At 39.5% G+C, this 27,488-nt stretch overlaps 1 long non-coding RNA gene across 1 annotated transcript; it reads right to left on the reverse strand.

Moving 5' to 3' along the window:
* Nucleotides 1-12: 12 nt before the first annotated feature.
* LOC126374994 (uncharacterized) lies at nt 13-27,304 on the reverse strand. The gene is made up of 4 exons (XR_007567529.1): nt 27,222-27,304; nt 24,150-24,222; nt 22,078-22,217; nt 13-92 (listed from the first exon to the last, which is right to left on the reverse strand). It is a non-coding gene; the product is annotated as an uncharacterized LOC126374994 (long non-coding RNA).
* Between the last annotated feature and the right edge of the window lie 184 nt (nt 27,305-27,488).

Genomic DNA, 27,488 nt, shown 5'->3' on the forward strand with positions numbered 1-27,488 from the left:
GTTGATCATTTTAACAAATGTATGTTGGTAGGTAGGTAAGTACGTTATGTAATGCTCGGTTTTATATTTTATACCTTCGAAATGTATGATACCTGAAAAGATTAAGCTTTTGAATAAATAAATTCAGCAACTAATAGATGGTCAATGTGCTAGGTAGGTACCTAGGTACTAAAATAGGTAGGTAGGCACCTATTTTGGTTAAATAAACACCTACCGAAGCGATTGATGAATGTGGAGGAAGCAAGAGAAGTGTGTCAGGATCGAAGCAAATGGAATTCTATAGTCTCTGCTTACCCCGGTGGGAAATAGGCGTGAGTTTATGTATGTAAACACCTACCTACATACATAAATAAATTCACGCTTATTTCCCATCGGGGTATGCAGAGACTTTGGAATTCAATTTGCTTCAATCCTGACATACAAACATGTAGACATACCTACCTGTACACATTTATAGATGGATAGACAAATTACAAAAATGAAATCTACTTACCCATTCTTTTTCAATTGGAAATTTTCCTATTTAAAGCAACAGCAGCACCTATCAGCAGTCTTCTCAGCTTATACGTATACTTAGGTACTTTTTTCTTTTTGTCAAAACAAAATGACTTGGTAAACGTTTGGGGTCGAACAAAATAAATATATAAAATAAAAAATAAATATATTTTTTAAGAAAAATAAAACAAGTTTATAATAAAAAGATCAACAAAATACCCATAACTTTGCTTTTATTACGTAACATTGGCCATGATTCCTGCAGACACATCCTAATAATAAAATTAAGAGTCCTAATTTTATTTTAAGTTATACCTGTCAATTTCATATTCGCTGAAAAGGATAGGGACGGATGACAGCTGTCAATTTTAAAATGAACGGGTGTGAATAGGTAACCCTGGCGAATCGAATAGACATCTCGCTGATATACAGCGCGTTTAACGTGTGCTGTCAACGTAAATCTGTCGGGTTATGGGCTAATGTAAAATTTTGAGAAGGTTGTTTAAAAATCTACTCAAAACTTGACGTGTTTTCCATAAATTTTATGCCTGTCGATCACCCATTCCTTTCCTTTTCGGTGGATAAGAAATTACAAAAAAAGAAAAAGAAAATAGTATATAAAATAAAAAAAAAACAGAAAAGAATAATAATGTAATTATTATTTTATGGTTAAAATACTTAAAAAAAAGATGAAACTTTAATGGAATCAGCAACAATAGGTTACAGCACTGTTTTTGTTTGACATCTAGAAAAAAGTATTTTTCATTTGACTAGGTTGTGAAGTGAAGTTAACATAAAGGTATTATTCAAATTCAAAAATATCTTTATTCAGTTGGTAACATAGTTACACTTTGAAACGTCAATTTTTACATAAAGAACGTCTCATCCGCCTAAAACTACTGCAGCTTCTCACAACCTGTATAGCCGGGGAAAAGAAGCTACAAGAAAAACCTCGGCACAGGGCCCTAGACGTTCTTTAAAAAAATAAAATAAACATAAAATATTGGTATACAATTGAGTAATTTAGCTGCCTAATATCAGTTCTCAGACAGTTAATCCCATGCATTCATATCTTCTAAATAATCACTAACTTTATAATAACCTTTTTTGTAAAGTTTTTGTTTAACTACTGTCTTAAAACAGTTGAAAGGTAAATTCTGAATGTCAATGGGAATCTTATTGTAAAAACGTATACATTGCCCCTTAAAAGATTTAGTAATTTTATGTAATCGACTGACTTGTAAAGCAAGTTTATTTTTATTCCTGGTATTCCTTATTCTATGCATAAAGGGAGTGTTTTACACATATTTTTTTCTGTGAGATTGTCAGATTAGGTATAATATTTAAATAAAAATAGGCATTTCGTTATGATTTCGTTAATGGGGAATATCAAAATGTGCCAAGTTTGGTGGCGAACTTTCATATTATTATTCGTAAAAAATTGGTTTCCGACATTCACCAAACATGAAATTTTGATATTCACTCTAATGATAAATATATTGAAACCGAACCCATTAAGAGTGTTCTTATTATTGAAGACTAATGAAACTACCTATCTCTAAGTATAGGTAAGCTTTTTATTGCTGATTCCTGGTAGTGGTTGCCTGGAAGAATATGCATCAGGGCAATAAGGCCGCCCATTTGTATTGTTGCTATACGTATGTATGTATGTTTTGTTTGTGTGTAATAAAGTATAGGTATTGGATTATGATTTGATCTCTATAATCGACTTACTGGTAACAAACAACAACCCGATAGTTAGCTAAACTTCCCTACTGTTCTTCTATAGAAATAATATCATCTAATGATACGAAACTAATCTTAATAAAAAATAGCGTTATAAAGTTTCGTGGCTAAAAACTGTGAAAGATAACATAACATAAACAGCCTATATACGTCCCACTGCTGGGCACAGGCCTCCCCTCGATCAACCGGAGGGGGTATGGAGCATACTCCACTACGCTGCTCCAATGCGGGTTGGTGGAGGTGTTTTTACGGCTAATAGCCGGGACCAACGGCTTAACGTGTCCGAAGCACGGAATCATCTTAATTTTTCGGACAATCAGGTGAATCAAGCCTGAAAAGTCCGCACACCCTCCGTGGTCTAGTGGTTAAAGCGTTAGGCTCACGATCTGGAGGTCCGGGTTCGATACCCGATGGGGACATTGTCGAAATCACTTTGTGAGACTGTCCTTTGTTTGGTGTTTGGTGAAAGATAATAATGGAAAAACAAACGTTCACGTTCACGACGCTATCACTGATAAGAACACACCGTTCACGCAGCGAGATATAAATGACACGTGGTTATTATCATCACTTTGTACGCCATGCATTGCTTTGTTTCTTTCCCTGTAATGAGTATAGCCCTATATTTAGCGAGCAGTGTAACGCATCATTACATTCAGTCGCTGATGGTCGTCGCACTCCCTGCCCGCTATCCTTGACGACAGCAGCGTGTGTTTACATTCTGTGGCATATTGGGGGGTTAAAATGGCCACATCGAAGCAATTCATGTAAGGGTGGTATTAATAAATCAATCTCAGCTGAGACTGCCCTCAAGATCATGCTCAAATCGCTGTTTTTATATAAGAACTGTCACATTGACATGATCTTGAGGGCAGTCTCAAAGCTGATTTTATTTTTGTTTTGGTTTTCCCCGAAGGGTAAGACAAAGGGAACTATGCCTATACAGCCATGTCTGACGTATTTTTTTTCTTGATGATTAATGAAATGATGAAAGGTGATGATGATGAAACCTAAGCCCCCACCCTCGGAGTAGACTCCTACTCCAAACCCCAAACGAATTAACTCAAAAGTCCGCATAAACTTTTGAGTTATGAAGCGGCTTCCCGGCACGAAGCGAAAATAGGCAGATATACTTTGTTCATTGAATACTCCAATATAATAACACTCGCGAATGTCTTCCGACTAACTTAATGCGATCATTAACCACAAAACACCACTTCGTATTAATTATTTAGATTACTCAATGAAGAAAGCAACTGTCCCGTTCCCGTTTCCCGCCGAAAAGCCTCTCAAAGCTGAGATTAGTTTAGTGATACCACCCTAAGAAAACAATATTGCAATTTGACATTTGCGCATGTAAAAGTATGTGCGCAACGCAAACAAATGTCAAATAGCAATATTGTTTTCTTAGATGAATTGCTTCGATGCGGCCACTTTAACCCGCTTGTAATTCGCACTCTTGCTAAATATGACATAACTTAAGGCCTTGTTGTACTATCAAATCCATCGGGACTGGGCAGTGTAATCACACTTATTGCAGTATTTCTCCACTATTTAATGGATGTTATTATACATATAAACCTTCCTCATGAATCACTCTATATATTAAAATAACCGCATCAAAATCCGTTGCGTGGTTTTAAACATTTAAGCGTACATAGGGATATAGGGACAGAAAAAGCGACTTTGTTTTATACTATATCATATGTATCTCGTTGATGTCTTTTGTATGAAGGAAGCCCTTGTCAGTGTTAGTAGGCGATGCTGTAAGTATCCAATAACTTTATTTTTCTTAGCTCATTTAATAGTAATCATGTAATAAAAGGAAAGGAAGGCATATAAAAAGGAAATAAGAAACGAAAGTTGTAAATGTAATTCCATAGTCTCTGCCTACCCCAACGGGAAATAAGCGTGTTCTCATGTATGCATAAAATAAAATAAACGGCTTTTTAGAAAAAAATAAAGAGTATACATACATCATACAGTATAACATCAGAGTTAAAAGCCTCTCTGTTCATCGAATGCCACAGTAATCAATATTTACGATTTTAACTTCGAACTATTTCCTCCTTGTTCGTGTATTATAATTATAGTGCCAATTTTAAGTGTTCACTCAATAAAACTTATTAAGTTAACTAGAGGTAGAACGCGCATAGCGTTTGGGAAAAGAAATAATATTTTGAATACCTTCTATATAGGTACTTATATGTATGTTCTCCGGAATCGGTAGGTACAGGTATTCCCTCAATCAACCGGAGTGGTATGGAGCATACGTCATCACGCTGGTCCAATATGCGGGTTGGAGATTCAATCAAAACTTCTTAATTTTTTTTTTAATTATAAGCAGAAGAGGCGACCTAACCTAATCTGTATTGGGCTAGTTTTCCCTTCGCGGGTTGGAAGGTCGGATAGGCAGTCGCTTCTGTAAAAAACCGGACCTGTCAAATCTTCAGGTTAGGTAAGCGGACCCTGTGAAAAACGGGATAATGCTACGGAGATGATGATAAGCAGAAGAGGCGAGTTACAATGCTCGTGGTATCATCGCCTTAAAAAAAATCTTTAGGCGGAATCAACAACAACTATTAAAAGACTCGACTGCCCTGTATCACAAAAATGAGTTTAAAAATTGTGACAAATATGTAGAATACATAATATAAATATCTGTCGAACTCGATAATTAACTTAGGTAAGTACTAGGTATAGTTAGAATATCAATTGTATTTTCAGATGAGAGGATTAGTAAGCAACTCAATGACGAATGCAATTTGCAAATGAATAGCTAATTTTAGTGGATACTCGCTGATTTTGTGATAGCATTGCATATAGACCAATGTTGGTTTTGTTGTTTGCAATTCCTCTGTTATTTATATAAAGTGGATTTTGTACCTGCTAAGCACCACACTATTGGGCTCAGGTAGGTTTTTCTTTTCGAAAAATGCATCTTGCTTGGAATTCTATTGTTTATTTGCACCTGTGGTTGACATCAGAACTTCGGAAGCTACGGATGCGCAACTGACAAGGGGGGCTAAAAGCCACATCGAAGCAATTCATCTAAAACAGCAATATTGTAATTTGTCTTTGCGCATTTAAAAGTAAGTGCGCAATGCAAACAAATGTCAAATAGTTTTGATCAATTGCTTCGATGTGGCCAATTTAACCCCCAAGTACTAAGTCCAAATCTTCCCGATTTCATAATAAATCTTGTGCCCAGTACGTAATAAGACATTTTGAATATTGTTGAGAGACTTTAGTCAAAACAATTTTGTTTTGGTAAGTAAGTAACTTCGGAGCTCGGTGGCGCAGCGGTAAACGCGCTCGGTTTGCGATTGTTGAAGTAAAGCAACTTTTGCAGAGGCCGGTCATAGGATGGGTGACCACAAAAAAAAAAAAAGTTTTCATCTCGAGCTCCTCCGTGCTTCGGAAGGCACGTTTAGCCGTGGGTCCCGGCTGCATTAGCAGTCGTTAATAACCACCAATCCGCACTGGGCCCGCGTGGTGGTTTAAGGCCCGATCTCCCTATCCATCCATAGGGAAGGCCCGTGCCCCAGCAGTGGGGACGTTAATGGGCTGGTGATGATGATGATTTGTATGAGATATTATGTTGCTACCTATAATATTGTTTCTCTTTATTTTGATGAAAATAATAATGGGTGGTAGATGTGTTGTGCCTGGGTGTAATAACAAGTGTCATAGTTTATACCCAAAAACTATCTACTTACTTATTTGTGGAATGTAGCCTCAAAAGTCCCTAAATGATTATCACATCCGAGATTGTATTGGGTAGGTTTTCCCTTCGCGGGTTGGATGGTCAAATCTTCAGGTTAGGTAAGCGGAAATAAAAACTCGTCTGTCCACTATATGCCAACAACGCATCCTTTCTTATTTCGGCCACACGATGCGCAGAGGTGATGATAGTTTAGAGAAACTGATTGTGCCACATATAAATACCTCTGCCATTACATTATATTTCTGAATAATTTTGTAGGTACTCGAGCAATTATAAAATAGGTAATCATCACATTAAATCTGTACAACGCCATCCATATTGTTTTTGGGGAGCGTAGAATGGAAAATCCCTCATTGCATCAATGGCTTTTTTAACCGCCTTGTTCGCCGCTTTCGACATAATCAATAAATAGGAGGCTTCCAGGCGGTCAATATGGTGTGGTAGCCGCATTAGAACAATACAAACAACATAGCATCACGCCTGTATCCTCAAAGGGGTAGGCAGAGCTGTATGTTAGCGGTGGTAGGTAGAGAAATAATGACAATATTGAGGGTAGTTTGAAGTTTCGCACTCTATGAAATGATGCGTAACGATGCTCGTGCAATCGAAGGCTGGTTGGCTCGTCGGACCCGGCTATTATGATGATGAAGTATGCTACCATATTAGCATCACGCCTGTATTCCCGAAGGGGTAGGCAGAGGTTTATAGTGGGTACGCAGTCCTCGCCACCTATGTTTTTTTAGTCCCATGAAATAGGGGCGAACAATTTTCTTACACTCTAATGTTAGTAACTAAAAATAATGCACAAATCAGTCCTGTCAGTCTTATAGGCTACTAAATATATTAAGTATGTAAGTATGTGTGTGTTATGTATGAGTTCCCTCAATCAGCGATTATCGACCCACTAGGATCGATTAATTCTTTCAAATATTTTTCCTCTCACACGACGCCTTGAGCCGAGGTTCGCGCCCAACTGGGCACCCTCAGGCCTGTTACACAGACAGAATTATGTTGACAGCACACCTCAAACGGTTTGCATACCAGCGAGATACCTTTTTGATTCGCCCGGGTAATGCATTCATTTACTCATTCTTCCTAAAGTTAAGAGCTGTCAATCATTCATCCCTTTCCTTTTCGGCGGAGAAGAAAATGACAGGTATAACTTAAAGTGAAATTAGGAGGTGTTTGCAGGAATCGGGGCCATTAACTCAAAATCATGAGTTGATACATCCCCCTTAGTACCTATTCGGTTCGGTGTTACACCCTGTATAGTTTACTATAAAAGCTAGTAAGGTGACTATTACACAGCACTTTCAGCGTGGGTCATCAGCATCATCAATAAAGCATATTTATACCTGTTTCCTCTCTCTCGTGAGTCATAAGATGACGATGATTTCTGACCAAGCCTCAGGAAATAGCGAGTCATCTCGATCATAACATGATCAACTTGTACAACTTGATACTGAGCTCAAAGCCTACCTATTTCCTCAGATTGCTGGTAAGAAATCGCTGTGAGCGATAAGACCGCCTATTACGCTATTTACTCCGATTTTTTTATTTCACGCAACTTACGATAGACTAAAATACAAAAACGCTTTAAAAGCAATTACAACAGTGACAAGAGAAACACAATCGGCGGCCTTATTGCTAAATAGCAATTTCTTCCAGGCAACCTTAGGCTGAGAACTTGCTACATATTGGAGTCGATGACGGTGCAATGTAGGTATAAATAAGTACTTAAACTTCTTGAAGACTAAACTACTTGGCCGGACAAAATGGGGAGTAGTAAGGGCTCGTTATTGTGATTAGAATTTTAAATAGGTAACAAAAAACATACATAAAAAACACATTCACACACACACACACACACACACAACACACATTGGGACACATGTTGGGGAAAAAATACATTCGCAAGTGAAGGTTTTACTTTTTTTCTATAATTTCTATTTATAGGTACACCTTTCTACACTTGTAGGTATGTACAAAAATACAATTACATAAGCCGAAATCCTATACATAACACCAAAATATCATAGAATCCTAAAATCTAAGAGATAGGCCGTCTGTAAAGCTAGCAGTTTAACCCTTGGGTGCTAATTAGCATAATTACACAGTAATTACGACACAATCACTAAGCCAGGGAAGGAGAGATGCATGTTAGCCATTAGCCATATTATTAATTAGGCGCTTCGGTGCTCGCTGGTAATGCATTGCTGGAATACACCATCCTAAATATCCTAATGGACGAGCATCAGGTTTTAAAATGCATGCATACATAGCATATCGTCGTTCCCAATTTAAGATCTATTATGTGCAATCGGGTAAATTTTACAGATATTATAAAAACTTCTTTTAAACCTTGATTTTTAAACTTTAATTTTTTTATATGACTAACACAGTCATCTAAATCAGTCGGTCAAATCAAGTCGGGTAATTGATATTTACGTATTTACATGAGTTTGTACTGAATGTTTTAGAAGCAAAATACTATTCGATCCTGACAAAAATAAATTTGGTGAGAACGACACATTTAAGAGCTTTTAAATTGGCAACGACGATAGGCTTGCGAATATACTCCCAATGAGGGCCACGCCACTTTTCAGGCCACGTCCCAAAAAGCATATAGATGGCGCTGTACAGTTTTAACGTGTTAATTATCTATTTTCTCATTTCTCGGGTACATTATTTATTCAAAAAATAAATTAAAATTAAATGTAATTGCAGAGGCGTATAGGTGAGTGACATCGTAACGAAAACTTTGAGTCTGATTCAGCCCATGATTCTGAGTAGTTATCAAGTGGAATTTTCCGTCGCAAAAGTATGGAATTAAATACACTAAAATTTTCATGACTTTCATCCCCCTCAGTATTCGTTACGATGTCACTAACACCCTGTATAAAAATAATTGTTGCTTGATATTTGGATCAGATATTGTATAGAATTATATTGCTTCTCTTTATTTTGTTCAGAATACTTAATAATAGGGAAGATGTGTTGTGTGTTGTGTGCCTGAGTGCAATAACAAAGGTCATCGTTAATTCCCAAAACCAAAGTTATTTTTTTTTTGGTTTTCCCCGAAGGGTAAGGCAAAGGGAACTATGCCCATACAGCCATGTCTTACGTATTTTTTTTCTTGATGATTGATGAAATGATGAAAGATGATGATGATGAAACCTAAGCTCCCACACTCAGAGTAGACTCCTACTCCGAACCCCAAACGAATTAACTCAAAAGTCCGCATAAACTTTCGAGTTATGAAGCGGCTTCCTGGCACGAAGCGAAAATAGGCAGATACACTTTGTTTATTGAATACTCCGATATAATAACACTCGCGAATGTCTTCCGACTAACTTAATGCGATCATTAACATTAACCACAAAACACCACTTCGTATTAATTACTTATTTAGATTATTCAATGAAGAAAGCAACTGTCCCGTTCCCGTTTCCCGCCAAAAAGCCAAAACCAAAGTTAAAAGATGCATATGTCTGTTATCTACGAGTGCCATCAATTTTTTTTTTTGGGGAACTTGGTCTGGCAAGTCCCTCATTGAGCCAGTCAGAGGTGCATATCTATCGCGAGATGAACTATGTACCCGCGTTTCACTTCCTTTTCTGTTAGCCCAACAGTTAGGTGGTGGCGAAATTAATGCAATTTCTATTTTATAATTTCTATATTCAATAGACATAGGACACGGTCAGATGATTAACTTCCCGGGCATGTTGTGAAACCAACAGGGGATTGTGTGTTTTCTAACATATAAATCCCAGGGTTCAAATCCCGGTAGGCACATATCACTAAAATCACTTTGTGATCCCTAGTTTGGTTAGGACATTACAGGCTGATCACCTGATTGTCCGAAAGCAAGATGATCCGTGCTTCGGAAGGCACGTTAAGCCGTTGGTCCCGGTTACTACTTACTGATGTAAGTATGTAGTCGTTATATGAGCCATGTCAGGGGCCTTTGGCGGCTCAGTAATAACCCTGACACCAGGGTTGATGAGGTATTCTACCTCACAACCCACACGATAAGAAGAAGAACATAAATATAATAATGGACGATGAGCCTTAGAACCCCAACACCGACCCCGCCCGCGTAGTCGACGATTTCCCTTATTCAGCGCTTATCGCTGTCGGCCCACTAGGATCGATTAATTGTTTTAACATAAACCCTCTCAGACGACGCTCTGAGCCGAAGTTCGCGGCCAACTGGGCACCCTCAGGCCTGTTATCTTACTTTTTAGTATCGGGTGAGAGCTCTCAGTGCTCCTCATTTGTCCGGCTAAGTAGAAGTTGTCTTCTGATTATTTTCGGCTCTGCCCATCCCATTAGCGACTCGGGGCGTGAGCTTGTGTACTCGGTGTATGTTTAAAAATCGCCAAAAGGATAAACAGGAAACTGGAATGAGCAGCAAAATCTCAGGCTAGATTTTCAGAATTCAGTCATGGCCTGTGCTGGCACACGTCAGTCAATAGCCGGCCGGGCCGGAAGCTCGCCGCTGCCCACTTCCGGGAAAATCCGCCGCCATAATCACTGGCGCGAAAATTAACGAACGGACTTATGATTATGATTCTTGACGGATCAAGTAGGTGCCTAATTTATTTTGCGAAAATATCTACTTTCGTATCTATTTTCGTTAAAGCCGTGGTAGCCCAGTTGGTAGAAGGCTTGCCTTTCACTTTGAAGTCACAGGTTCGATTCCAGCACAGACATAAACCAATGATTGTCGAATTTCTTTTCAAATTCATGTTTGGATTATAAATTATTATCACGTGCTCATCGGTGAAGGAAAACATCCCGAGGAAACCCACCTTTACATCCGGTGGTTCCGGGGCATTAGGTACTTAATCGAAAACATTCCACGCAGCAATCTAGACTCGTCAATACCAGTCTTATCTTCACTATAGCAAGTATAACTCCAAAAGAGCTAGGTAAGTATGTGCTAATTTTCATCCAAATTGGTCCACTGGTTAGTCATAGAAAACGCAACTTTCGGATTCAAAATATTAAGCAAAACAAGCAAGCAAAGCAAGAAAGGATTACTTAGAAATGGCCTAATAGATAAACTACGCATAAAGATCAGTCAATCGGTCAGTGACACTGTAACGAAAACTGAGGGGGATGATTCAGACCATGATTCTGAGTTGATAACAAGTGGAATTTCCTGTCGGAAAATTCATGATTTTTGGGTCTTGCGACGGAAAGTTCCACTTGATATCAACTCAGAATCACGGTTTGAATCACCCATCAAAGTTTTCATTACGATATCACTAACACTCTGTATAATGGACATATTTATTCCTAAAGGAAAATTTGCCTTTGAGTTCATATGTTCAGTTCGCAGTCCGCGGCCCCTGGTGCAAAAGATCACGGGATCAAGTCGCGACCTGCAATGTATTACTTACATTACTATGCTAACATTCACACGAGTACGCTCACGCCGTCGTTAAACACGGGTAGGCATTCATTTATCAGAGAGTTGGGCTCACAATCTGGAGGTTCGGGTTCGATTCCCATTGGGCATATTGTCGAAACTACTTCACGAGACTGTCTTATGTTTGGATAGGACATTGCAGTTGAATCACTGGTTACTTACCAGAAAAAGTAAGGTGATTTCGTGCTTTGGAAGGCACGTTAAGTTCGTTGGTCCCAAACTATTTAACAACTATTCCCAAACGCTTCCACCAACCCGCTGTGGAGCACCGTGGTGGAGTATGCTCCATACCCCTGCTGATTGAGGGGAGGTCTGTGCCTAGCAGTGGGACGTATATATAGGCTATTTATGTAAGTATGTTTATTCACATGTCATAAAAGGAAACATCATGTCTAAATCATGATGGAGGTAAATATTAACACGAGCAGTGGACAATCGAAGTATTACTGCATCATAGTACTTAATGTTATTTCATGGGTTCGATTCTCTGTAAGAACATGTCAAAAATCTTTGAAATAATCTTTGAGGGTCTTTCCAGGCTACGTTCACCAACAACAATGTAGATGGCGTTGTATAGCTATAACGTGATAATTACCTCACATCACCAGCCCATTAACGTCCCCACTGCTGGGGCACGGGCCTTCCCTATGGATGGATAGGGAGATCGGGCCTTAAACCACCACGCGGGCCCAGTGCGGATTGGTAGTTATTAACGACTGCTAATGCAGCCGGGACCAACGGCTTAACGTGCCTTCCGAAACACGGAGGAGCTCGAGATGAAAACTTTTTTTTTTTGTGGTCACCCATCCTATGACCGGCCTTTGCGAAAGTTGCTTAACTTCAACAATCGCAGACCGAGCGCGTTAACCGCTGCGCCACCGAGCTCCTCAATACCTATAATAATTACCTATTTTCTCATTACTCTGGGTACTTACATAATTATTCCAAAATACAATGTACTTAATGGCAGAAGCATATAAAAAAATTATAATATTTGGATCACATTACGTATATATAGAACTAGGTTGCTACCTATATTAATTGCTTCTCTTTGTTTTGATTAGAATAATTATTAAAAAAAACAAGGTTAAGGTTTTTTTTTGTGGGAAAAATTTAAGGGAAGAGAGGAAGGGGTAGACCTAGGATAACATTTATGAAACAAATAAAAGAGAAGGTACAGGTCGTGTCGTATCGGGAGGTGAAGGTTTTGGCGGGAAGAAGAGAGGAATGGCGGTTACTCCACCGACAAGAGCGCAGCTCTTAAATAGAGAGAGAGAATTATGGGTGAAAGATGTAATTGTGCCTGGATGTAATAAAAAGGGTCATCATTTATACCCAAAACAAAGATAAAAGATGCATATGTCTGTTATCCATGAAATTAGAAGGTTAAATGAACTACTACTGCTACTACTACTGGTGGTTGTATGTACTGGTTGGAGGCCGAGGAAATGGATTCTGGTAGGGCTCTAGCTAGAACATCTCCGATTGAGAAATTGGTCGTTGTACTGCGGAACGTACTGCGGAGGACCACGGTGGCGCACGCGAGGAGCACGGTGGCGCAGCGGTAAACGCGCTCGGTCTGCGATTGTTGAAGTAAAGCAACTTTCGCAGAGGCCGGTCATAGGATGGGTGACCACAAAAAAAAAGTTTTCATCTCGAGCTCCTCCGTGCTTCGGAAGGCACGTTAAGCCGTTGGTCCCGGCTGCATTAGCAGTCGTAATTTTAATTAATTTTTTTTTTTTTTTCTCTCTTTGTTTAAGAGCGCAGCTCTTAAATAAAGAGAGAAATGAACGAAAAACTGTACAGCGCCATCTATATTGTTTTTGAGAAACGTATCCGGGGAAGTCTCTCATTCCCTTCTGGCGCTGTCCTCCCCAGTGGAAATACGAACGTGATGTAATGTTACATTTGTTACGAAAATTCAGAAATGTATTTTATTTTCCTGAAACCCTGTTCTATGAATGAAGTCTGAGACGTCTGACGGCGATATACCTCAGTGGATACCTACCGCCGGGGTCTGACCTGCGGGGGTGGAACAGACCCTATTACGACGAAAATAGTCAAACCTTTCAAAATTCTACTTGTACTTGTCATGATGAAGGCAGTTCCACGTTTTTATCAACTGGAAAATGACTTACCGTCGTGGTGATTCGACGACAGACTTCACAGAATCGGGGTCCCAGTGGGCAGACTTTATAATGTAGGTACTTTTTATACCTGTACCTGAACCTCTGCGTGTGGTTATACTCATGTAGTACACAGATATGAGTAAATAGATTTTTTGCCTACTCCGAACGGCTAAAATGCCAATTTTAAAGCTTCAAAATTAAATTTATCTTAAGTGCAGTTTTCACCAATACTATTGGCTCGACCATTATAGAAGGCGATACGGCTCACCACCTATCACGTTGGTCTAACAGAAAGCTCGGCGAGGTCATCACATCATCACTAATTTAAGAGCCACGCTCTTGTCGGTGCAGCATTCTCCATGCTACTTTTTAGGGAAAAATAGAGCAGTGGTTTCCCGCTTGTCTTCTGCTCGGTGAGGTGTGGGTACTTAATTCATCTTGCGATGGATGTACCTCTGACTACCCCAATTGGGATGTAGTTAGCTTATGTTTAAAGCTGCACGTCCACTGGAACAGAATAGAAATCATCTCATAATAATAAGTAAGTAGTACATGAGACATGTCAGGGGCCTTTGGCAGCTCAATACCTAATATAAGAACCCAGATAGATAAAGACGATCTCATAATTATTCGTAGACGTACATATAACTAGATACACCGTAAGAACCGTTCGCTCTGATTCTAATCAAGTGGACGTGCAGCTTTATGCGTAGTCACATCACCACGTAAGTATCTTTTAACCAGAAGTTATGAACAAGCAGCAGTTTTGAACAGTAGCCGCGATCTGACCTACCAACCGAGACCGGGAAAACCGCGCCAAGTAGGTCACATGCTTTTGAAAATATTTTTCACGGGCATTGCGTTTCCTCGCTTTGTTTTCCTTCACCGTTGTGATATCAGTGTAGCAAATACAAATTTACTGGTAAGTACAATAGTGGTAGGCCCACAGAACACAAAATATAGGCCCGATTTCAAATTTTAATTGAAGACGCGCGTTGAAATCATACTCATCGCGGCTTTTTACTCACGTGATAAAATATATGTGCGAAATCTAAAGAGGAGGAAGATACCGTTCCTATGAAAACAATGTACTTTGGGCCGGTAATCAACCTTCCTAAAATGAGATTAGATACCTCATACGCGATCCCTTACTAAAAACGTTGTAAGTAGAAGTATTCAGTGTTTATGTAGCATGATATTATGTACCTAGTATCAAGTAAAGTCCATGTTCCTTGATCATCATCGCCATAGTGGTTATCCCGTTTTTCTCAGGGCTCGCTTACCTAACTTGAAGATTTGATAGGTCCGGTTTTCGACAGAAGCAAACTGCATGGCTGACTTTCCAAAGCGCGAAGGGAAAACCAACCCTATACTACAGGTTAGGATTAGGTCACATACCCCCAGAAACGCATGTCTCGGGTTCTTTAAACACGCGTCATGATTTATAATCCTCTAATAACAAGACCTCGAGACGACTTTCCTCAAGACAAAATCAGTATTTAGGTAGGTACATGCTTTCAAACCTTATTTAAAATTCCTTTTTTCCTGTCGTCTATCGTAAGTAATTACCTGTAATTATCTACTGGGAACCTCGATCACATTACATAGTTTTCGTATTCGTAAAAATCTTCTGTTTATTTTTTGCTTTATTTACTTACCTATATTTACGTTTCCCGCCAAGAAATCTGCCGCCATTTTTCTCATCGAGCAAAGCGCTACGAATCCAATAACTTTGTCTATGGCAATATTCTGTAAGACCAAAATAGATAGGCCGAGTCTTTGTAGCGCGCCCCTAAATAGAGTGCGTAATAAGAGGGGAGAGGGAGACCCTCCCGCGCATGCGCTCGGCGCGCGGCTTATATCGGTTTTATTAGACGCTTTTGTTGTTCTCATGTTAATTTCGAATTTCAAGTCATTTACGAGAAATTCTAGGTCTAATTAAAATTCTCTCATCACTATTCAGCATTCTCGTTCATTGAAAACTGAGACGCCTACCTACTTTAAGAAAAACTTTTAATATATTTTTTTTCAACAAGATTCCAAAAAATGGCGTACTCACTTCACGATGAACTTACTATAAAATAAGTAAATAGGTACTTGTAGCCAAATAACAAAGGAGGAAAAATAAACATTGAGGAAAAAATAAAGTTTTCGGCCAGACGAGTAAAGCTGAGGAGCAGGCCTAGTGATTCGTACACGTGCTGGGAATCCAGGGTGAGTGAGGCAGACGGCTCGGGGTTGCTACCCTCCGGGCCGCGCCGCCACCGCCGCCCGCGCCGCCGCCGCCGCCGCCGGTCGCTACCCCGCTACCTGTGAATTACCGCTTCTACTTCTAGGCTTTGGACGTCAATCGAATTACCTTCCAAACCGCTCTTTATAAATTGAAGTCAAAGTATCAGTATTGTTTAAGAAATTACAAACTCTATTCAGAAGTTTTCGTTCTCTTTAACGGAATTGTCTGCTTCATGCGGCTTCGTCACGTAGATTTGTTTCTTGCTGCTAAGAACATTAAAACGGGTTTTATTCTCGAAACTCGAATGCGGCGAAATGTGCCAATAAAATAAGTACCTAAAAAGCATTTTCCATTCGTAACGCTGTACAATACTTATATATTTTTTTAATTTTATAAAAACCGAGATTTTCCAAAAACTCAGTCGTTCTAAAATCAAAATAAACTCTTTACGAAGTTTGTTAAACATGTTTAGGAACGCACCCTGACGATAAACGCTCGGCTGCGTAGGTACATCAGCGGATGAGAAATGTGAAACGGAGGGTGCCAGCAGCGGGGTCTGCAGAGTGGCAGATGTGCCGAGTACGCACGTGGCGCTTCGCCGAGCGCGCGCTGCGCACAATGGAACGCAATCCAACATGGCGGCGAGGGAAACTTTCCCGCTCTTTTCACTTGTATTGAGTTAGAGTATTGTTTTGTTTATTTACTTTTTCATGCCATTATTATAATTTATGATACACGTGATAGTTTATGAATGATGTGCCTAAATGGTACATTTAAAAATCATCTTAAACCTGCACATAATAAACAATGAACACTATTTTATTTTTCATTACTAGAGATAGAGACGAGAAGACACATAATCCATAAGTACGTCGGTATTTAATCGGGTAGGTACTTTGTATCTGTGGGTAAAATGCTAGATTAATGTTATGGTTGCAAAGGATTTACATTTTGTAGGGATATTTTTCTGTTATGGCTACCTTAAAACAATTCTTAGGGTGCTTGTGGCGAGCCAATGCACTGCCCATTATACACATTTTTATTTTTTTATCCGATATTAAATTATATATAATAACCGATAATAAAACGTAACATAGCATCGCGCCTGTATCCCTGAAGGGTTAGACAGACGTGTGCAATACTAATACGCTCAACGCCAGCTATGTAAGTTTTAATCAACAAATTGGCAGCGCTAATCGTAGAAGATGGGAATTAATAGCAATAAAATTGAAACGTCTATGTAAATTAATTTGGAAGTTGGCCGCCTCAGCCGGCAGTTTGCTCCAGTTTGGGGACTCCGACCACGGACCAAGGACTCTTCCACTTTTACAATATACCTACACACATACATACATAGACTCACGCCCGTAATCCCTAATGGGGTGGGCAGAGCCACAAGTCACTGTTGACAATATACCTACCTACTTACAATTTTTTAAAATGAATGTGCGATAAATTCATTGAACTAAAACATACCTAGCGTGGAGTGGGTGGACTATACACCTCTGCCTACCCTTTGGGGGATACAAGAGTGAAGATGCTATGTTGTTATAAATCTAAATCGATTGACATTGTGAAGAGAGCTATGGATGTGAAGTCGCGAAAAAGCTGATATCGAGCAGTAGATGTGAATACAGCCTAATTTAAATAAATTACAGATGGACGGTTCAAGTTCGGAGCCATGGTAGTTCAGTTGGTAGAACGCTTGCCTGTCACTTTAAGGCCGCATCTTCGAATCCAGCACAGCCCTAAACCAATGATTCTCGAATTTGTTTTCGAATTCATGTTTGGATCATAAATTATTATCACGTGCTCAGCGGTGAAGCAAAATATCGCGAGGAAACCCACATTCCCGAGAAATGCATTTTCGGAGGTATGTGACCTAACCTGTATTGGGCTGGTTTTCCCTTCGCGGGTTGGAAGGTCAGACAGGCAGTCGCTTCTGTAAAAAACCGAACCTGTCAAATCTTCAGGTTAGGTAAGCGGACCATGTGAAAAACGGGATAATGCTAGGGGGATGACAGATGGACGGTTCAATAAAAATATACACACTGAATAAACACGTTGGCCTAGTTATGAGTATGACAGCAAATAAATGCTTCAGATTCATCCAAGATCGTAATATTCGTGGAAACTTATTTATCTACTACAGACTGCTACAGGCGTTTTAATTCCGGGGATTGTAAGTATAAAAGTCTGAAAAAACCTGGCACGAAACTAATAAATACTCACGCATAATCTCTAAAAAGTCTTCTTCTACCGTGTGGGTTGTTAGGTGGACCACCCCCATCAACTCTGGTGTCAGGGTTACTATTGACCCGCCAAATGCCCCTGACATGGCTCATGAAACGACTACTAACATCAGTAAGTAGTAACCGGGACCAACCAACGGCTTCACGTGCCTTCCGAAGGATGGATCATCTTTCTTTCGGACAATCAGGGTAAAGGGGTGGGCAGGCAGGTTTGGTAAGAAATCCCTAAATGGTGTATGATGGATCCCCCTCCGGTTGATCGAGGGGAGGCCTGTGCCCAGCAATGGGACTTGTATAATCTATTTATGTATGTTATGGATGGTACCTACCTATGATAGTAACTGGTGATCAGCCCTTCGCTCATATAATACCTGATGGACGATAATGTCAAATATGGGACACAATCCCTCTGCCGAAACTAGGAACATGCAGGGTGTTAGTGACATCGTAACGAATACTGAGACTGATTCAGACCATGATACCGAGTTGATATCAAGTCCTCACGTCCTATTGGAAAAATCATGAATTTGTTTGTGTTTTTTTTTTAAATTATTTTAAATTCCATGCTTTTGCGACGGAAAATTCAATAATGGACTCAATCATCCCTTAAAGTTTTCGTTACGATGCCACTAAGTAGGTGCTTGTATGGCTAGACACTGCTCTGCGCATTATAGAGGTAACATTTACCAGATATTTAAGTAAAACAAACATAAAACGTAACATAGCATCGCCTGTATCCTAACTATTTCTATTCTATTCTATTCTATCCGAGGAGGGGTAGGCAGACGTGTATAGTATACAGTGTACTGTTCTCAGGATCGTTCTCACTTTGGGTACATTCCCGTTGTAAAAACTCTTAAATAGAAAGAACACTGGCTGCTTTCCTATTTTATTTTTTTTTAATTATTCTTTCTTGTAATCTGGCATTATTTGGGAACGGTCCCGGGAAGGGTACATCACTAATAATACAGGTACTCCTCGCCAGCTATGTAAGTGGTATAGACAATGAATGAAAGATATACAGACCGCAAGTACCACACTAGTAGCGTGCTGGTTGCATGCCGTGAAATAAAAATTGAATACCGGACAGCTCCACCTTGACGCGCACAATCACTCGCTCTGGCACTGATCAGTACTGTTACCATCTACCATGCCATACCATAGCCTATCACTCTTATATTTGTCGAGAAAACACCCTGGCTTTCAGCATAACTACTTACTTAATAATTCTTAATATTCAAAACAATATACCAACTTACGTTTGTACATTATTAGCTACATAAGGTATCATTTTTAAGGGTGAATAAAAATCATAGAACACGTTCAGCTAGGTTAAAAAGGCCAAAAAGGCAATTCATCTAAAGAAACAATATTGCAATTTGACATTTGCGCATATAAAAGTAAACAAATGTCAAATAGCAATATTGCTTTTCTATATGAACAGCTTCGATGTGGCCTTTTTAACTCCCGACGTACCTACTGGTATTAAAAACCGACAAAGGAATCAGATGGACCGGTAGGTATATTGTCGATTATCCCTCATAGACTTCGTATCAATAGTGGCTACACTTGTCGGCGTGAGTTTGTCCAATTGATAATTAAGGAGAGTGAGCACGTAAAGAAACTGTATCATTACACTAAGTTGTTTAACCATACCACACCATACTGTTTTTATTTTTGACGTGACTTATTGTAGATTTGCCGCAGATGGCATTAATTACTTGGCCGGAATACCATACTGTCTATTCTTACTAGGAAATGCAATCCCGATCTCTCGGAATCCCGATCTCACAAGATCTCGTCTTATTTTTCGGGATCAATCCCGAAGTATATGACGAAATCCCGGGATTGGGAGGCGAATCTCCTTGAGTTATACTTTTTGTTTTGATTATGCTGATTTCAAAAGAAAAGTTAATTATTTAAGTAGTTAGTAATATTGAAGAAGATGGTCTTTGTTTTCTTTCAAAAAAATATTTTGTTTAATTAACCTCACTAGGTATCACAAAAAAGATTTCATCGTTTTCAGCCATCCTAACTTTAGATGTTTTATGAACTAGACGAGATCCCGAAAATTTCGGGATTCGCAAATTCGAGATCCCGCGGGATTGATATTTCCAATCTCCAATTTGCGATCTCGAGTCGGGATTGCATTCCCTAATTCTTACGTCATATATGTATAATCGAATATTACAAAAAGTACATACTTATGTACCTATTTATGAAAAAGAATATCCCTGAGACTTTTTACACGCAAAGTTTTACATGAGTACTATAACTATACATACATACATAAACTCACGCCCGTAATCCCTAATGGGGTGGGCAGAGCCACAAGTAATCAAAGACAACTTGCAGCCACTGTTGATACGAAGTCCAAAGATGGATATGATGAACCTTACACACCCACCCATAAAACCACAATATATAACTATACACCCTCCAATAAAACTTTCAGCCGGTGTTCACATAAAAACCATAAGTTATTGAATACAATTTCCAACTAATGCAAAGTAGGTAGTGATTCGACATTTACCTACGAGCGCCGAGCGGTCGTCATTACGGCGACGGCCGACCGGTTTGTGATCGCATCACAAAAACACCCACCCGCGTACCATGATGCTGGATATACGGCACTGTTTACTTGCAGCGTCAAACGTACTTATACACACATAATACACATAAACAGCCTATATATACGTCTCCATCACAGATCATGTAAGAACTATGTGGTCTGCATACCAACACAGGTACCTACCGAACATACCCCTATTTCTTTCTTTAATCAGTCTGTGGCCTTCTGTTTCTGACGCGGCACCCAGAAGGCCTTAGCGGCTGATAAGTATTTAGTGGTCAAGATAGTACTGTATCTACGTATTACCTACAAGGGAAATAGTGGGAGATGGAAGAGTGAAGGCAGAATTGTATTAAAAATATGATCAATTTGAAATAGTTCTTCACACAATAAATTGATACGACTATAAATAAACGCAGACCCCGCGCATGGATCATGATGATAGTCTACTGGTTTCTAGTATATCCGTAGTAGGTTTAAGTTTCTAGGCTCCATCCTTATTCCGACTGCCGCATCTTTTCGGTGTTTATTTGCAATACCAGTGGAAGGATTCGGAAAGCTATTTAGGAGGATTTCGCAGTAAGTATGCCTAGAGATCGTTAGAACCATAACTGAAGCGTATTGATACTTCATTCGGGATATGCTACCCACATATGATAACACTGCTAGGAATTACAGTCTTGCAGCAAATTTAATATTTTACACATAATAATGCCTAGATCAATCGAAGTATCTCCTCTGGCTACCTCTTGGAACTGTTGGAAGAGACCTCTTATAGAGATAAGAATTTCAACTATTCTTTCTACCAATGTTATAGGATGGCCTATGGCAATGAACACCCAAAAACTAAACTCCATAAGGTGATGTGATGGCTCTTATACACAGTAGGAGCCGGTCACTGGGAAGCCATATAATGAGGTGGGATCTCATGGAGCTTCTTCCCAAAAAGACACTGGATCTTATCGGGCAAGGGGACCTTTAAGTTAGGGATTTGGTCACAATACATCTTACAAGGTCGCAGTGAAAATTCGGGCTGGTTAAGATCGTACCCATAATAAAGAGACGTGATGACGACCGAGAAACGACAAGTGTGCCCGAATACCGTGGTACAGGCCTGGCCGATATGCGTGATGGTGGAGAGCGCTACAAATTTGGTGTCAAAAAATTTATATAACGCTGCAAAATTTGCGGCGCAATGCCTTATTTTGGCTTTAATAACGAAGTGGGGAAAATAAGCTCTTTGAATTTTCACTAACGGTCTAAACCCACGTGGGTTTATGAACTCACTTTACGTTTAAATGACAGCGTATAATGGAAATGAATACAATACAATATTAAACACCTGATTGCACAGAAAAACACACAGACAGATAGATACATAGTTATTTTAAGCGGCCTTATTGGTAAACAGTAATTTCTGCCAGGTAACCCAAACAAAGCACGACGTAATGGCGCAGTTCAATAGGTAAAGTGTGTTTGTACTTACATAACTTGATCTAGTTTTATCGGAGACCTGTAGAGTAGTTGCGCCTGTCGACTGCAAACGTTTGTTTGAGTGACCGTAGCATACGCTCCTCAGCGCTCCGCATTTGTCCGACCAAGTAGTTAATCCAATATGTGACAAATCTACAATAAGTAAAAAAAAAAAGCAGAGTAATTCAGAAACTATTTTAAAATGAAAATAGTGTTTCATTTTGTCAAGTGTATTATGTACTTAGATACTTCTCAACTACCTAAATTAGGAAAATAAAGCTTAAATATAAATTACAAACATCTAGTTAGCGATCCTGTTGATTTTGCCTCATTCATTTACTTCCAAGAAGGCGGTGGGTAAGAATTGGGCTCAGTGACGAAAATTAGAAAGTTTGGGAATTAGTGGGACCGATGGTCTTGCGGAGAAAGGTGAGCGACGAGCCATAACACTGTCGGACTGGCGGCGTGTTTCGCTGAGAGTCTACTTAAAAATTGTTTGTTAAAGAAGTGTTTTTCCCGAGTTATTTTCTTTGAATCGGCGCGGCGCTCGCCAGGCCAAGTATTTGAGCGTTGGCTTCACGATCCCAGTTCCCAAATTCCACTTGATATCAACTCAGAATCATGGTCTGAATCATCTCTCAATGTTTTAGATACCATGTCACTAACACCCTGTATATATCTAGGTATAATTATATAAGTATAAATAAATATGTATAAAACTTAAACCGAAATTATCTTCTTTTCTTCTTGATGATCCATTCATTATACCAGGTCGATAGGCTAATCACACTTTTTGCCATATCCAGCTTAGGGCTCCGTATTAAAAGTGGCTACAACAAGTGTTCCACTGAATTATTCCGGTTCTGCCCACCCATGAGCGTGATTTGAGTAAGGTAACGTCCTAGCTCAAAGATAAAATGTCTAGTCTAAACGTATTGTCTTGTTTTTTTTTAAACCTTTCCACCAATAGGTATAAGTATGTACTTACTTATATAAAGTTATATACAGAAAATCTGTGATATTATTCTAGCGAGAATGAAAGTAAAAATATATATTTTTTAACCCATAAAAATATACATGTAAAAAAAGGTATTCCCGTTGCTACGTCCTATAGAGTGAAGGTTATGAAAAATTCACCAAATATTAATTCGAATATTGCGGAATATTCACCGATATTGTTCGACAGCTAAAGTGTGAGTATTTTTTCCGAGACATGTATTTTGGTACATTAGTGTTTTACCAATAGAGTTGGTTCATTTATCGCGTACCGCGCGATATACGTACAGCATGACTAATGGTGGATAGCCCCCTTCAGGACATCGATACCACCGGCGCAGTTTACGATTTCCCTCATTCAGCGCATATTGGCCCAATAGGGTCGATTAATTGTTTCGAATATAAACCTCTCAGACGACGATGTCCTGAGCCGAGGTTCACGACCAACTGGACCTCAGACCTGTTGTCTTAAAGTACCAAATGAGAGCTATCATTTGCGGCCAATCTCGAATAAGTTACGTCAAAAAAAGGAACCCCTCGAGTTTCTAACACAGAGTTCATGCCCAACAGTGGGACCTAGTTTTTTTTTGACGTGCCATATTGTAGATTTGCCACAGATGGCATTAACTACTTAGCCGGACAAATGGGGAGCGCTGAAGGCTCTCACCCGGTACAACGTTTAAGACAACAGGCCTGAGGGTGCCCAGTTGGGTACGAACTTCGGGTCAGGGCGTCGCCTGAGAGGAAGAATATTTGAAAGGATTAATCGACCCTAGGGGGTCGATAGCGATAAGCGCTGAATGACGGAAATCGTCGACCACGCCGGCGGGGCCGGTATCGGGGTAATGTGACCTAGTAACAGACTGTTTATAATATGACAAACGAGTAGATATAAAGGTTTTACCAGTCTTCGCTTGAGCGTCATACAGACGTACAGGACAGATTTGAATGGAATTTTGCCAATAGGTGATGATATGATTGTGCCGAGTTTAATAGAACAATAGCTATCAGGAATAGATAAATGACAACACTGCAGACAGCCACTGAAGGTGAATATTGAAGAATGAAAAGAAAAAAACAGTAAATTACCTTATGAGTTCTCACGTGTACTTGTAACGGGCTGATTCTCCCCTCAATTGGAAGATCAGACGGGCAGTCGCTTCTGTAAAAAATCGGACCTGTCAAATCTTCAGGTTAGGTAAGCGAGGTGAGGGACGGGATAAGATAGGGAGATGGTGATGAGTTCTCACGTGCGATGTCGATAACCACTCCATCAGGCCAGGTAGGGAATGCCGCAAAGTTTTCTATTACCGCATGGACTAATTATATTAAATCATTAAGAGCTCGTTGTTCATGTATGAAACATAAAGTTGTGAACTTTATTTATAAAACCTAGTACACGACCCGCCTAAAGGCTCTATTACAATACACAATTTAAAGGACCCTAACTTAGGAGGGTGGTATATTAAACGAAAGGTATTTTAGTTAGACCCTTTTGTTCGCTGGCCTAAATATATTTACAACAACAACAAAAGATAAGCTCATGACTACGTTCCCAATTGGACTAGTCAGACCATCTATCGCAAGATGAACTAAGTACCCACTCTTCACTGAACATTCTGTTAGACCATTGATTAATTGATTTTTTTTTGATAGGTGGTGTAGTGTATTTGCCTCAATATCTCATTATATAAATAAATATGGGCTCGTTGCCACACACTACGTCTTATAATAATAATAATAATAAAAATATGTTTATTACTCTCACATCAACACGATAATTGGTAATTAACAATAAAACAAGATTATGATACAGTGGTTGGTGAGAGAGACTGGGGTCTGTGAGAAGCGTTAGCTTGTAGTACAGAACCCCAGGCTCCCCCCTCGGATGATTACTCTTCACTCCATCCCCGTACCATGTCACATTAACTTTTTTGACAAATTAAACTGTAAGTCTCAGTAAATGTCAAATATGTTAGTGCGACAGAGTCCTATAAAGTGGGTACATTATATTGCTCATGACTGTACATACCCGTACAGTTTACTTTTTAATTGTGGCCACCGCGTAGTGCATTGCCCGAGACGACAGAATATAATGCGAATCGAATATATCGATTGAAGTATTTTATAATATATTACATATATGTATATATATAATTATACCTACGTGTATTACAATAAGATGTGTTTATGTAGGTACTTTTGTAAACACTACAGGTGGTAAGGAGTATGGATCCCGATTTCGCCATACTGCAATATTGGGCCTTTGAAACCGTTTAGTGAAAAAAAGTCATAACCGAGTAAGAGTGAATAGGCACTATTTGAGTTCGCGTGCTCCACCTTCGCTGCTTAAAACCAGGATCGTGGTCAAACGCATTCAAATCCATACTAATATTATAAATGGGAAAGTGTCTGTTTGTTTGTCCGTCTTTCACGGCAAAATGGAGCGACGAATTGGTTAAAAAAATAAGACTACTTACTTAGATATCTTGAATTGCCTAATATTGAAAATCGCCTTTTAAAAAAGTCACATTCGGATGTGTTTTTTATTAACAAAACCTCGCAACAGACACGCTAGTGTTAATCCAGGTCTCAATGTACTGTTTGTCTCAATTTTTACCCACATTCTTTATTTATTTATTTAAGATACACCATCGGTATATACATAAAAATTACATGAATAAAATTCAACGGACAATGACCGTATGTTATACCATTACAGGTAGATCAAATTAAAGTTTTAAACAAATATTAAAACAACACGTACACGTGATTGAGGTAACTTAAAGCCAGAAGTTAAAAAATAATTGGATAAAAACTATATAAGGTAAAATTATAGGAAATTGAATGAATTTATAGAATACTCGCAATTTTATATTTAACGTTGGCGAGGGTTTCGTGAAAGATGTCGATGTTATTTGTACATGCTTCGTTATTCTTCTTCCATCGTGTGGGTTGTGAGGTAGATTACCTATCAACCTCAGCAACCCTGCTGTCAGGGTTATTATTGAGCCGCCAAAGGCCCCTAACATGGCTCATGTACCGATTACTCACTTACTTAAATCAGTAAATAGTAACCGGGACCAACGGCTTAACGTACCCAGATTGAAATTATATGAAAGAAATCGAAGTTTTGTTGAAGAACAGAGGGCCACGTCGAAGCAATTCATCTAAGAAAGCAATATTACTATTTGATATTTGTGTGTATATGTACATATACAAAATATATACAACCTCTTAGGCGATTCTCACACGACACGGCGCATGCCGTGGTCGGCAGTGAAGCGGTCGGCAAGGTCGTATTGCCTTGTATGTAAATACGCTGAGGCCTGAGCCTTACGCACGAACACTGCCGCCGCGCGGAGAAATGGGTGCACCGTAGTTGTATACCAATTAGTAATTAGTAATGACTGATGTTTCGTTCCCGAGAATGATGCTTTGAAAACATTAAGGAACAGTGTCAGTTGTAAAAAGGCACCTGGCCTTTAGGCAGATAAGATCTTCTATCGTGTGGGTTGTAAGGTGGATTACCAACCTCAGCAACCCTGGTGTCAGGGTTATTATTGAGCCGCCAAAGGCCCCTGACATGGCTCATGTAACGATTACTCACTTACATCAGTAAGTAGTAACCGGAACCAACGGCTTAACGTGCCCTCCGAAGCAGGGATCATCTTACTTTCTGACAATCAGGTGATCAGCCTGTAATGTCCTAACCAAACTAGGGATCACGAAGTGATGTCCCCACCGGGATTCTATCCCGGGACCTCCGGAGTGAGTCCAACGCTCAACCACTGGACGCCAGAGGCCGACAAGATTAAATAATACAAGAAAGAACAATTTGAAAAAAAAAAGCAGCATATATTTATAACAGGATCATTTCCGGGACTGTACATCGCTAAAAGCAATGATGCACTGTTTCAAAATTCTCGTCCAACGAACTGCGAACCCACATAATAACAACATACATAAACAGCCTATATACGTCCCACTGCTGGGCACAGGCCTCCCCTCAATCAACCGGAGGGGGAACAGGGGGGGGACACAGAACTGCGAAACCATCGATAAAATACACACTGCTAAGCCGATCCGTAGTACTTCGCCCTTTCTCTCTGCCTATTTACTCTTCCTAAAAATGTGAGTGAATAGGTATCTTCCACTTACCATCAGGTGAGAATGTAACACAAAACTGTATTTATATAAAAAAAAATATCTATCAACTTATACAAGACGATTTTGACGTCGACAGACCTACCTAATAGAGAACAACGGCCTAATGTGTGCCTACCCTCTATGTTAAAATTCTTCTCTGTCTCAAAAGCATTCAACACTTCTGGCCCGTACAAAAGATGACGCCCTATCTACGATGAAACATAACATAAACTCACGTCTATATCCCAATTGGGGTAGTCAGAGATACATTCTGTGATG

Source organism: Pectinophora gossypiella, chromosome 18 (genome assembly GCF_024362695.1).
Source record: "Pectinophora gossypiella chromosome 18, ilPecGoss1.1, whole genome shotgun sequence".
Lineage (NCBI taxonomy): Eukaryota > Metazoa > Arthropoda > Insecta > Lepidoptera > Gelechiidae > Pectinophora > Pectinophora gossypiella.